Raw genomic sequence first — 14792 nt, 5'->3', positions numbered from 1 at the left:
AGTTTACTTTTTAGTGCTAATACTAGAGATTTAGAAGTTTCCAAACAATTTCATTACCATATTAGGACCATGAATTGTTTCAAAAGACAAGGTCAAATGAAAAAAAAAAAAAAAAAAAAAAAAAAAAGAAGCTTTTCAACACAATAATATGGTTATTCCGTGAATGCCTGTAGAAAATTTTCCTTCATTTCATTGAAAATGAGTATATTTCAGTTGCAAATATGTATTTTTAACTCTAAAAAAATTGGTTATGAAATGAGTAGAGATACATGGAGTAGATAGACACTAAAGTAAAAACGTCTGTACTGGAAAATAATATTTTTATGTCATTTACTCCTGATTACCACAAAACCTTAGAATCCTGGAATAGTTTGGATTGGAAATGAACTTTGAAGATCATCTAATTCCAAATCCGTTGCAGGGACTTATTTGGTGTCAAATGTGAATTTTTCCAAAGTACCCTAAGGAAAAAAAGGAACTATATCATGGTTTTTTGTTGGTTTTTTTTTTTTTTTCCTCAGCCACTGGGAAGAATATCTGGTGTTCAACAACCCTCAGAATTTCCCATTTCTTATCTGTTGTGGGGTGGTTTAATGGCTGCAATTTGAGACACTGCAAAGAAAATCAAAAAATTTGGAAACTGCATTTGTTTCCAAAATGCATTAGCATATTTTATTTTTTTTCCAATCTTCTAATTAGTATTTTAAAATTGTAATTTAAGTTGTATTTTAGTTAAAGCTATGCTCTAGAAAGTGGTTGGGATTTGGAAAATTTAAATATAAAAATATTCTTGTACCAAATATTTTGTCTAATTACAAGCTATTCCATCTTTAGAAATATTTGGCAGATACTTGAGGACATCATGAAACACAAAAACTCCAGACTAGCTTCTAATATGTTCTCCCATGCAGCACATCTGAAACTCAGATGTGAGCAGATCTGTTCTTAGAAAAGCCTGTGGCTACCAGCAAGGTTCAGTCTGCAAGGCTTAATACCATGCTCTTTTTATGTCCTTACTCTATACAACATAATGATGGATCATGCTTATTGGGAGTGGTCCCTAGCCTGAGCTACACAAAAGAATTTGTGGGAGGGTAATAAGATTCCCTATTTAACAGTATTTAATGTTATGCTGTTACAATACTGAGGACCATTTTCACTCTCTGTTTCATTTACTGATACAGAAACATCTATCCCTCCATTTCTTAAGTCAATGCATCATTATTTCAACAATACCGTGCCTGACAAAAGGAACATTCTTTGTACAAGACAGAATGATTGCCCTGTCATATTTTTCATGAAAAGATACTAGGTAAGTTGCCAGCACTGGAAACAGAAAATGCTATGGTTCCAAGGGGACCAAAAAATTATTCCATGGGATGGGAGCTGCAACACTGATACCTGCTGCAAGCATTCATCTTTCCCAGAAAGTCCATAATTCCTTGTGTACATAGTAGCTTTTTCATTGCCAGGCATGATATTGGCCAGCTTAACCTATGTCTACACAAGGTAAAAATTATTTGGGTTGTGTGGGTTATTCTTAGGAGGGGTGCTTACTTTAAGGGTAGAACAATTTGGTACTGATCTCCTTGTCCTTTCCTTCTCTGGTGACCTGGTCATATAGCAGGTTCTATCTCTGTTTTGAGTTGACCTACCCACACATTGTCTCTTTCCACAGTCTTTCTCCCATGTAAAGCATACTTGGTCAGGAGGAATCTATTATTCAGCTGACATTTTCTTATAAGGATGCTTAATGGGGAAACAAGGCACAAGTGAAATATAGAAATCTGCACCAGTCAAGATAAAGAAGAGAGGCTTGGTACAGATCACATAATTAAAACGCTTCCAACCACTCCTCTCATGATTTAACCCTAATTGGCAATGAAGGACCGCACAACTACTCACTCACTCCCACCCCAGTGGGATGTGGGAGAGGATCATAGGAGTAAAACTACATAAATGGTGGGTTGAGATAAAGATAGTTTAATAAGTGAAACAAAAGCCATACACAAGCAGATCAAAACAAGGAATTCATTCAGAACTTCCCATGGGCAGGCAGGTGTTCTGCCATCTCAAGGACAGGAGGACTTCATCACCCTTAACAGTGACTTGGGAAGACAAATATCATCACTCCATACATTGTCCTGTTCTCCTTCTTCATCAATTTTATTTGCTGAGCATGATGGCATAAAGTATGGAATATCCCTTGAGTACACTGGGGTCATCTGTCCTATCTGTGTGCTCTCCGAGCTCCTTGGGAACCCCAGACTTCTTGCTGATGAAGTGGGAACGTAGGAAAGGCCTTGACGCTATGTCAAGCACTTCTCAGCAGTAACAAAATCATTATCAACATTGTTTTCATCACAAATCTAAACCATAGCCCCATATCTGTTACTATGAAGAAAATGAACTCTATCCAAGACAAAACCATTTTTCTAATCATAAAATCATATAGGTTGGAAAAGTCTTTTTTAGATCACCTATTCCAACCATTAGCCTAATACTGCAAAGTCCATTAGTAAATAATCAAGTCACAGTCCAGGTTATCTCAAGCCTTGCTTCTAGTTTTCCCATGAAAGATTTAGGGGAAGAACACTCTTAAAATATTGGTAAAAATATTTTCACATTCTTGCATAAGTAATCTGGAAAGAACTCTCCATGTTCTTTCTAAAGCCCACACCTGACATTGTCAGGACCTTACATAATATGGAGGAATAACATTTTTAATCAAACAGAGGCTCTCTAATTTTATTGGTTTTGCATGGCAAGGGTTTTGCAGAATGGGGGCCTATGAGGATGGTATCTGTGAGAAGCAGCCAGAAGCTTCCCCAATGTCTGATAGAGCTAATGCCTTTCAGCTCCAAGATGGACCCACAGCTGACCAAGGCCAAGCCCATCAGTGGTGGTGGGAGTGATTCTGGGGTAATGTATTTTAAAAGGAGGAGAAAAGCTGGCAAAGTTACAGTCAGAGACAGGAATGAGAATCTGTGGAAGAAACAGTGCTGCAGACACTGAGGTGAGCAAAGAAGGAGGGGGAGGAGCTGCTCTGCCAGAGCAGAGATTCCTCTGCAGACTGTGGTGCAGAGCATGGTGAGGCAGAAGGTCCTCCTGCAGCCCATGGAGGTCCATGGTGGAGCAGACATCCATCTGCAGCTCCTGGAGGACCCCATGCCAGAGCAGGTTTATGCCCCAAGGAGGATGTGACCTGGTGGGAAGCTCATGCTGGAGCAGGGTGCTGGCAGGACCCATGGGAAGAGGACCTCACACTGAAGCATATTTGCTGTCAGGATTTGTGACCCCACGGGGGACCCATGCTGGAGAAGTCTCTTTTCTTTCCCCCTTCCTTTTTTTTCCTTTTTAAATATACAGCAGGGAGAAGTAACTTTAATTTTATTAAAGAAAGATAAAGATTATCTTCAAAATAATAATGCCTTATAAAATGTATGCAATCTCTTGGCTGAGAATTGAGATATAGTAAAAACACAGTAGAGACTTTACATAAAATTAAAACTGAGAACTGCAAACAAAATAAAATGTCTAAGAAGGGAATAATTGTTCTAGGGAGCTGTCTTTTCTTCAGAGACACAGCAATTCTAAAAATAGAATTCATACTGCACCAATTTTAATAAACCTAAGATATATACTAAAATTTAATTTTTCTTAATTGTACCATAAAGATATTTAACCAAACTGTTGGACAGCCTGGTGAGAGGGCTTATACTTTGACAATTCAAAATCATCTTCCACTAGAAACATGTAAGCCCCCAACAGAAACAGTGAAAGTAGCCTGACAAACCCCCTTTCCAGAGCACCCAGTTTGGAATCCTCAGCCATTCCTATCATAGAGCCTGGAGGTGCCCAGAGGTTCTGTGGAGACAGGTCTTATCCATTCTGTTAGCACTGCTATTCAGGGCTCATGGTGCTCCAGTGACTATATGGTATCCATGGTGAAAGAATTCTTTACACCTCCCTTTTTCTCTAAATTGGTCTCTGAAGATTTTACCTGATACGGAACTTATGAAAGCCCAAGGAAGACTCCTAAAGGACATTAGCAGGTTTATGCATTTTACTGAGCTAATTAATTAGATTCTCTAGACCTTTCTTACAGTTGATTATCATAATCTGTAATACATAATGGTAAAACATGTTTTATTCTCAGACACCACTGAATAATTTTCTACTGCAATTTCTTGGTCAGTTCAATTCTGATGTACAGAACTGAATATATTTCAGATTGTTTCTGAAAATCTTTGGTAAAATAGCTGATTAATGGTATTAGAATAAAAATCGTTTTCAGGAACAACTTTGTTAGAAAATAATGCCATAAATACTCATCCATTAAAATTGAAATCAGAAATATAGAGATTTACATGGTTTAGAAAAAAAAATCAAATCTGTGCAAGACCTGGCAGATATTACTGATCTGGCTCTTTATCTAATATATATTGGTGAAAAAGACAGGATTAATTAAAAGCACATTCTCTAATGACAAGTTGGGCAAAGTAGATGGGAAAAAACCCAAAGGACTGTTTAATTCATTTGAAACCAATGGTTTTCCAAAGGCACATTCATACAAGGACAGAATTTTGGCTTTAGCTAAAAAAAAGCATTAAGAGGGTGCCTGTTTGTTCAGTGCAATGAAGTAAAAGGTTGATAAAGTTAACCTGAAGTCAGGCAAACCTGTAACAGACTGCTATGCTGCTGAGTTATGTGTGCCTCTGATAGTTAAGATAATTTATTTTGAATTAGCTTGGCCATTGGTTTATGCCATTTAAGCAGCCTGGAAAAGAGAAATAGATAGCAAAGGAAGTAGAACAGTTTTCATTATACACAAAATTACATGTTGTTATAGAGAGCAACAGAGCAATATTCTGGATAAGGAGAATCTTGATATAAAAAGTGGATATCTACTTTGAAAAAGCAAAGCATCAAAAAGCAAAAGAGATATTAAGAATAATCCATACAAGACAAATGAAAGAAGAACAGGAAGGATAGTTTCACAGTGTAAGGACATGCTTTTGAGCACTTTTGCCCTGTTTCAAATGGGCTTCTGGATTTATAAGAGGCAATACTTGTCAACTTAATATTTTCCTTTAAAACCCACTGAGAAAGATGGAAAATTGTGCTTGTTTTAGTGGGGTGATTTTGTTTGTTGTTTTGTGGGAGTGTTCATGCAGTGTGCAAGGCAAATGAAAGCAATAGGACATATAAAATTATCTCATTGGATCTTCAGTAGACACCCTAAAATACTCAGAATTGACTCTAGAATATAAGTAAAAAGCATATATGAGAAGAACCATAGGAACAAATTTAGGCCATCATATAATAATTGTTTTTATGGGCAAGCTATAAGTTTGGTCTGTATTGTAGCATATTCTAGGCAAGAAAATTCTAGGACTGAAAAATTTTAAGTCAGCATACTCAACAAAAATCCTAGACAAGATTTTCATGCATGTAAAGGTCTGTGCAAAAGATCCTGTTATTCATTTTTCCTATATTTCTGAACATCACATGTACAAATCTCAGTTGACCCCACTAAAATCTTTTTAGAGTCAGTGAAACGATATAGAGAATTTACCTCAACCTAAAATGGGTGTCTAATACTGAAAAAGTGAAATATCATCTTTAACAGTTACTCTAACTACCTTCATCCTAGTCAATCAAATTCTGAATTGTAATGCTCAGTAAGATGAATCCTATTAGAGAATGCTTGCAAGATTCTGATATGAAAAAAGGTTTCTACAGAAGCACTACTACCAGTAAGCAAAAAAATGAAGATAGAATCACATTATGGGGCATAAATAGCTGAAATTGAAAAGATGGAAGAACCTTCAAACTAAATTAGTTTCAGCATCACAGAAGAAGATAATTAATTTGGATATGCATATGACTAAATAGAAAGCATAAAATACAGTCATGATGGAAAAACACTTCAATCTTTTCAAGGAAGATGCATCACCTATGTATCTCTTCAGCAACTTCAGTAAATTTATTAGATTCTCTCTCTGACTACAAACAGATTAGATATATCAAAACAATCAACAAGTTAATCACTTTAAGTGCAGTATGGGAGAATAATGCATCATGATTCTTCCTAGAGGAGAAATCACTCCAGTAAATCCTTTCCCTAATAATTGTTTTAGGAGAAAGGTGTAATATATACCAGAAGACCTGATTGGTGCTGAAGTCTTTTCAGTGTCAGTGTGCTTTTTTATTTTTTTAACATGTGGCTTCGCAAGAGAGAGACACAACAGAAACTTACGGAAGAGGGATAGAGAAATTCAGAATACAATCTGAAATCAGGTCTCTACAAAGTGCCAGTCAGGTTTGAAAGAATGAATTCCTTTAGTCACATCTTTGAAAAAGGAGACATCAAATTGATCTAAACAAATGTAGAGTGCTAAAGGGTTTTCTAGCACAAATCTCCAAGGGAGAATGGGGCAGTACATAGTGTAAAAACCTTGGTAGGGATTGTGACATTCATGTAGTTTGAAGTTACCCTCTAAAAAAAGGCCTCCTAGAGGAGATTCAAGTGACATATCTTGGCAGATAATGCTTCGCTTGATATGATCATGGATGATGTGGGCATTTGGTAACAACTATGGGCCATATGTTCCCTTCAGCTGGGCCTTGCCACCCTCCTGCAGGATCTCACAGGAGATATTCAGCCAGCTGGCTGCTCAGCAGTGAACATGCACAGGCAGGCTTAACACCGGAGCTCAGTGCCACACTGCCATGCCTCCCTGTGTGCCTCACACAGCTTGAACAAAGAACAGTCATCTGCTCCAGCAGGAGCAGTCAGACTCAAATCAGGTCCTCCAATGCCTTGGTGCCCAACCTCGCCTTCCTGACCCCATAGGACCTCCTGACAGAGAAGTGTGTGAGACCATCTGTGCCTGTCTGCCTGGAGGCAAGTTCCATTGAGTAACAAAGACTGTGGCTTTTTTTTGTACCGTAACAGCAGCTAAAAATAGATCTGGTTTTCCTCTCCTCCTTTGCTGATCAAGTGTACTTATCCCTACCCTCTTCTCTCCATCTCTTTGTTTGCTCTGTCTTGCTGCACAGTAAAGTGACAGCCACAGCTCCTCCTTCTTCCTGGGAGATGCAGCTTCATGTCTTGTTTTCAGGAGTACTTTCTGTCTTTGCTCTTTTTCTTTGCTCTTTTTCAGTTATATCTTTGTTCTTTTCTTCTCCATGCTCTACAGAGGAAGATATTTTCACAAGAATTCATTCCCTTGTCACAGTCAGATCACACTTAAGGTTTCATAAACTCTAGTCATATTGGTTATTCTTTCCCAATATTGCATTCTCCTCTGTACTCATGCTGTCTACATGGGCACTTAAATATCCTTTAGTCACCAGGCAACAACATTAGCAGAAAACATAAACCTACTATGAAATTTACTGTATGAAACTTTACTGTTCAGAGATGTATTTAAGAGGAAAGAAAAACAGATACAAAAGCAGAGGAAAACTATCAGGTCAGAATAATTAACTGACTAAATAAAAAGCTGCTGTGTTCCTTCACAATCCTTGCCACCACAGGTACTATAGGCACAATTCTTGCCACCACAGACACTGTGGAGGCAATGGAACATGTAGAGCTGCAGGAAAGAGTAGCACTGTAAGAGAAGGTTTACTTCCAGTAGATTGAAGAGTGAAGATCTGCAGGTCTTCCTTGTTCCTATATTACTTGACCCACTCCTGCATGTGGGTGAAGTGGATAGCCCTCTGCAAGAAGGCCAGATGAGGTTTGCATTGGGTCAGCCTATGGTTCTAAATGAAAGGACTTTAAATCTCTACTGATGGCTGCTCTCATGCAAGACAGCCTCCGTGCTTCCCAGATGCTCTCCAGACCTTATCATGAGACCTATCTGTGAAGTTCTTTCTAGGATCTGGAAACATACAACGTAGTGCACATTCTCCCGTCGTATCATTCCTATTAACCAATTCCTCAGAAGACCAGGTACACGGCCATGTTTGAAAAGGTCTGAGTTGGACCCATTGTAGAAGTTGGGGGAAAAACAAGGAAGAATTCGCAATAAAATTGCCCTAATAATCGAATAACTGTGTTTGAAGCTGTGGGATGGTAGTGTCCTGGACTCAAGTGTAACAACCAGAGCATCTGAACAGAAACAGGAGTGAGATGAGGGAGAGGTGGTATGAATTTGGGTCATGCTTAGTGTGCAATAGATTTATACAGATGAAGCTTCCTTTCTATGTCTTGGTAGCCTGGTTTGTATGGGAAGGTACTGACCAGTCTGCTATGTGTTCCTTGTGCCATGCTATTGCCCTGTCAGTACAAAAGTAGTCAGACAGGGTTTCTGTGAGCTCAACAGGCTGCACAGCTGGTGCAATTATACCATATATGGTTGCACAGTAAAGATACCTAGTGCCCCACAGGAGCTGTGATGAAATTTTGTGCTGTCAACTGCATCACCTGATCCATAAGTGTGTCCTAGGAGATGAATTAAACAATGCTTGTTTTTACCCTGAATGTCAAATAAAAGCATACATTTTGTGTCCACAGAGTAATAGATTAAACATGGTTTCTATCAAATTCTGATTGAGCTGGATTAGAAATGATTTCCAGATTTCTTCAAGGCCTCAGAGTCTCAGCAGATAAAACAGACCCGTGTCAGGATGGGTAAGGAGAAGGGCATAGAAAGTTCATGGTTTAACATTTCTTTTGAGTGTGCCCAGGTTGAACTGGGTTCATGGGAAATGCAAGGAAAGAGCAAGGGTGGCAAGATACTCCCGGTAATGCTTCATAAATGAAATAACATGTGATAATAAAAGCTGCACTAATTGCTTTTAGGAGTATGGGAGGCATGTTTTGAGAGGAGAAAACAGTGTATGCAGTGTCATTTTTGTGGGTAGCAGGACTTGTTTTTCCCCCTGCCAAGGACAAACAATCAGAGACAATACCATGTGTGGCCATGTGTGGAGTCCTGACAGGATCTGTCTTGTTCAGGAAATGTGAATGTGTGACTGTGCTATTACCACACCACATGCCCTCTGGGGTAGTACCCTGCTCTGTGCTGTAGCTGGTTGCTAAGCAGACATAGTCCATCAGCTAATGATTTTTTTTCCTTTCTTTCTTTGCCTCTGAGTTGCCCTGGGAGACTGTCAAGCTGCAGTGATGGTGGCGTCATCCTCCCTCAGGCATCTTCCCTCTCTCTCTCTGTGCCATTCTCAGTGTCACTAAGCTTGAGATTCCTCTGTTTCCCTTGCCTGCCAAGAACATAAATACGATTTACACTCACTAAATCTCTCCTCAATTCCTCCCTCTTTCCATATTTGACACTGATGACAGCAGTGGCAGGACAGCACAGGTAGGTGTCTGTCCTTGGCACAGACTTAGGAAAGAAGTCCTGCTGTGGGGTGCTGGACTATTCCTTTGACAGGAGGACACTGCAGCATCAGATCTCAAATGCCTGTCTTGCTGGAACGGTGGCAATCCACCACCTAAATGCCAATGGAAGTGTACAGTATGACAAAATAGGCTACAAGCCCCCATGCAGGAAGGAATTTTTGTTTACCATTGCATTGTCAAGCACCATGCTCTGCCACAGGCAATCTTGCCACCTCAGCCAAGATCAAACAGAAGACTTTTACAAGCAAAGTAGTCTTTACTAAAAAACTACTTTTTTTTTTTATTTCATTTCTTATTATTTAGCATAACCTTTTGAATACAGATTTAGATATTAAGGAAAAAAAAGAAAAATAAGCATCTAAGGAAATATATCTTATGTCTCTTCTCTGGATTTCTCTTATGTCAGCATAGACAAAACATGTTTCCTCCCCACTTCTCAGTCTTCATTTCCTTGGTTTTGCTGCAGATTATGCTCAGCCAACACTGTTCCTTTGGTGAAGTGCAGGAGACTGGGGTTGGTGCATAATAGCTTCTCTCTGGTGGAAGTCCTCTACAGCATAAATACACAGTGATGGATTTAAAATAAAGGATATGGTGAATGAGGTGAGAGAGAGTGGGAGACAGAAAGGAAGAAATAAAAATCACCAGTCCTGACTCCAACTGATGGAGTTTTCAGGGTCTTGGGACATGCCACCCAGGCTTTGTGGAGATACCTTTTTGTAGATAAGTTTCCCTGCAGCTAAAAGCTTAATTTCAATGCAAATTCATTACCATCCACAGTTACTTCTTGTAGACCTTCCTGAAAACAGGTGGAAGGACTATGGGGGTCTTTGGTAGTCTTTGATCCCCCCTAGTGGGTCAGCCTTTGGTTGACAGTCCATGCATTCTTCTTGACCTCATTTCCACACTTGCACTGTAGTGTGTTGTGCTTGTCTCCAGGAGACATAACAAGGATATTTGTCCCAAAAAAGTGCTACCCTATCTCTAGGGCCCCTTTTCCAGCTACATACTTTTCTTACCAGCAATCCTTGATTGTCTAAATGGTTAGCTGGCTACTGGTGTTTGAGACACACACATTTTATCTTCTGGGCTTCTACACCAGCTCTGTTCAGCTTCTTTGCCTCTGAGTGCAGTTTCTCAGGAGATCTCTTAAATAACTGAAAGTTTGCTCTCCTAAAATTCAGTGTCCTGACTCTAGTCCTTACCTCGCCCATAGTTCTCGAGATAGTGAATTCCATTGGAGTCCAGGCTGTCACCAATCTTGAAATTTCGAATTAGTGTATCCATATTGGTATGCAACAGGTCAGTGACACTTTGCTCATCAGGTTATCACTTGGATTAAGAAATTATCCTTGTCAATCACCAAATCTGGACTCCTTACAGCTTGATGTGCCCCTTTTACAATAGATGTCAGGTTGATAAAATTCCCTCATCAAGGCTAGAGTCTGCCAGCATGACGTGTCCTATAATTGAATTATAAAAACTTCATCAACAGGCTGTCCTTGATCAGACAGCCTGTGGCAACCCCCAACCATAAAGTTTCCTTTGCTGTTGTGGTCCCTAATTTTTTACCAATAACCTACCTACTATTTTTCAAAAACAGGTCTGTGCAGTCTATCAGTTCTTTTACAAAATTGGGAAGGGGATCTGATAAACCAGATGCTGCTGCTCAAAGGCACCTCAACAAGCTGGAGCAAATGTTAAACAGAAACTTTATGTAATTCAACAAAGGTAAATGCCAAATCCTGCACCTAGGGAGAAAGAACTCCCTGGACAAGTAAATGCAGGGGAACAATCAGCTGAAGTACCAAAGCAGTTTTTCAGAAAAGGACCTGAGGAAACCTGTTAACAAACTGAAGATGAGCCAATGCTGTGCCTCTGCAGCCCAAGAAAGGCAATAGCACCTGGGGGGACATTAAGCAGACAGCACTTTCAGCAGGACAAGGAAGGCAATCCTTGCCCTCTTCTAAGTCCTGGTGACATCCATGTAGAATGCTGATTTGGGTTCTGGGCTCCCCAGTAGAAGAGACACAGACATATTGGAGTTAAGTCCAGTGAAGGGACATGAAGATGACTAAAGGACTGAACATGCGACATACAACAATAGACATCTGAGGTAATTTTCTCCAGGGAAGAGAAGGCTCAAGGGGAACTGATCAATGTGTATAAACACATATAAAGGCTAATAAAGAAAATGGAGATGGACTTTTCTCAATGTCACCCAATGAAAACACACAAGGAAAAGGACAAACTGAAATACAGTAATTTCCATTTAAACATAAGACATGTTGTAAGATCAAGACATATACTTTCAGTGCTAAGCATGGGAATACGTTTAGCAAGTATTTAAAAGACTTGTTAAGAAAAATCTTATTTAATTTCACTATAATGCTGCACTGATGAGAATGTCCTATACTCCAGAAGATAATAAGGAAAGGAATGATGGATAGATCTGGATATCACTAAGCGTTGAAGGATCTTCAAAGATGATAACAAATTTTTATGCAGCCTTTGAGGAAGAAAACTCAGTATGAATTGAGCAATAAAGAAATATGAGTTAAAGCTTGTCCAAACAGGATTCTATAGAAAAAGTCCCAGACAGTGTGATCTTCTTTAGTCTGACTCGTAATAGACCTTTTAAGGCAAGGAAAAAAGGACTTGTGTCTATATTATATAATCTATTTCCCCCTTTGAAATTAGACATGTTTATTGAAGGAAAACTAATAGAATTTATAAAATAGTGAGATCTCCATGTGACTTGAGTTTGCACCTTGCCTCTTTCAGTTATTGGGAAATATGTTGTCCTACTCCCATGAATTCTATAAAGAAGTTTAATGACAGAATAATATACAAATAAATATGGTATTGTGATGGTCTAGTTTTTCACATTTTATAGTACTGTTAATTTGCTGTACCTTATGTTTTCCTCATTTTTAACCATCACTTGCTAAGCTACTCAAAGAACTCCCACTGACATTCCATTCTTTTCATTAGAAATACCACATATAAACTGACATAGAATCTGTGCAAAAATTAGTAAGACTAAACCAAACATAATTTTTCCACATCTACTTTGTACACTGAGAACTTTGCCAGTTCTTCCAACAATATCAGTACAGTGTCTCAAGATGAAAAGTCAAAGACCTGTGGAGGTGTGGAAGTACAGTTAAACCCATAATTTCAAGGGTAGATTTGTATGAGAAGGCTTGGGGGAGGAAGAAAATTTATCCCAAAGGTCTAAAACAGGGATGTCTTGTTAATTAGTGTTTTCTGTTCTAATTGGGAGGAAATGGCTAGCAGTTAAAAGCTTCTGACCTGAAAGAGGTAAGTACAGAAAATGCAATCAAATTACAAATTAACAGTTTGTTATTTGAGAAATAACTAGAAACAACAGTGAAAGCCTTTGTTTAGATGGTTAACATCCTAGCCTAATCTTTTTACATAAAACACAACATTTTAAAAACTGTATAAATAAGATCTACAATCCCCTCTACAACATAAAGTCAATTATAAACCTTTTTCCTTTTCCCTTAAAATGATGCTTGTATTAATGTAAACCTTTGCACAGAATGATAATTTAAATTTATACATTTTTAATATATTTTTTAATCAAAAGTGTGCCTAATCATAAGGACACATCATAAAAAGAAGGTATGCTAAAACTGATACTAATGAAGGCTTTTCTGTTTGCTTGATGTCAGATAAACATACAGTCACAAAGCAAAAATCCTTCATTCAAGAGATTACCAAAAGGGTCTTCATGATTCACTGTTACTTGTTTTAAACTCAAAATGTATTTAATTCTGTATTGGGAGGACATTAAGTGTTAAGTGGTGTAAGATAGTGTGACCTCTTCCTCCTGGCGATTCAGTCTAGTACCTCTCCAGCCTAGAGGCAGGAGCCCAGTCCCACATCCCAGGAAGTTGTGACCTGTGCCCAAGCTGAGGGCATGGCTAAAGCTTTTGTAGTAGCAGGCTCAGTGAGTAGTGAAGCTGAGAACATGTCCCAGAGAAACAAACACAGAGACACATACAAGGCAATGACATTGCCAGTCCCAGGACCACAGTCAAGTAGATGATATCAGTCATCACTCTTCCCGAACTCACCAACTCTTTAAACCACTGTAGGAGGCCACCAAATTTTTCAGACACAATTTGCCCATAATGAAGCCATGTTGGCTGTCATCAATCACTTCCTCATTCTCTGCATGTCTTAGCATAGTTTTCAGGAGGATCTACTCTGTTGTCTTGCACAGCACTGAGTCTGGTAGGCCCTGTAGTTTCCTGGTTCTTCCTTTTTTGGAAGGTATCTGGACGTTCCCACATGAACACCCAGGTACCTTCCAAAATAGAATTTCTCTATCTTAGATAAAATATCATATATACTATCATATAGTATGATAAAACCTTTCCGTCTGAAAGATGCTTTTATCTGAAACAGTTTTGGAAAATAAGTACACTTTTTATACCATGTGAGGGACTATCCATTGCTTATTTTCAAGCTGGAAAAGGATCATTGGAATACTGCATAACCCAGATTATTAGTAATGGAATTAATTTTTTTGTCTGAATTACATAATCAGCATAAATAGAACATAATTAATTGTAGACAGTACATTCACATCTCTAGTTTCAACCAGTGAGATTGTGGACATGTTTTAGGAAGACAAGAGATAAGCCTGAAATAGTTTATACCATATAGACAATGTTTACCTAGCACTACCTTCTAAGTCCTTAAGAGACTGTACCAAGACGTGAGAACCTATTAACCCACATAAAAATGTAATCCTTTTCTGTCTCTTTACACAATTAGTAATCACAGCTCTGCATGAAAAACAGGATAGGTGAGGAGAACATGCCCATCTGCTCACACACAAGAGACTTGGAAGACCTACCAAAAAATCTGGGTTCTTCTAGAGTAACAAGAATCCTTGGCTGAGATACATGTTCTACTGCTGACTCAAAAGTATGGCTAAATTAAAAAAAAAAAAATCTGCTTAACCCTACAAGCTTGTACAGATGAGTTTGGATACAGGTGGCCATGGCACCTGCTCAGACTGCTACCCAGGAAGAATTTTCTCCAACCTTGAAATATGTACAGCATTTTTACCAAGGCCCACAGCAACAGATATATCTGAGAAATTTGAATCACATGAACGTTTCTTTCCAGCCTCTTCCCCACAAATCAGCACAAACTTAGTAATTACTAAAAATCATAGCCCTTCATCTTATAATTACTGTGTTCAGTTTACTTCTAGGAAGGCCTGTATGTAGCATAGAGTAAATTAAATCATAAGCAAACTAAGATACAAATGACAAATGTTGGATTTATGCAGTTCATAACTTTAAGCTTTAATATTTTGGTATGATTTACTAAGGAAGTTTTATGAATCATATCTGTAATGTCATTGACTATG

This window comes from Vidua macroura, chromosome 3 (assembly GCF_024509145.1).
Source record: "Vidua macroura isolate BioBank_ID:100142 chromosome 3, ASM2450914v1, whole genome shotgun sequence".
NCBI classification, from domain to species: Eukaryota; Metazoa; Chordata; class Aves; order Passeriformes; family Viduidae; genus Vidua; species Vidua macroura.
Note: the sequence above shows the minus strand (reverse complement) of the source record.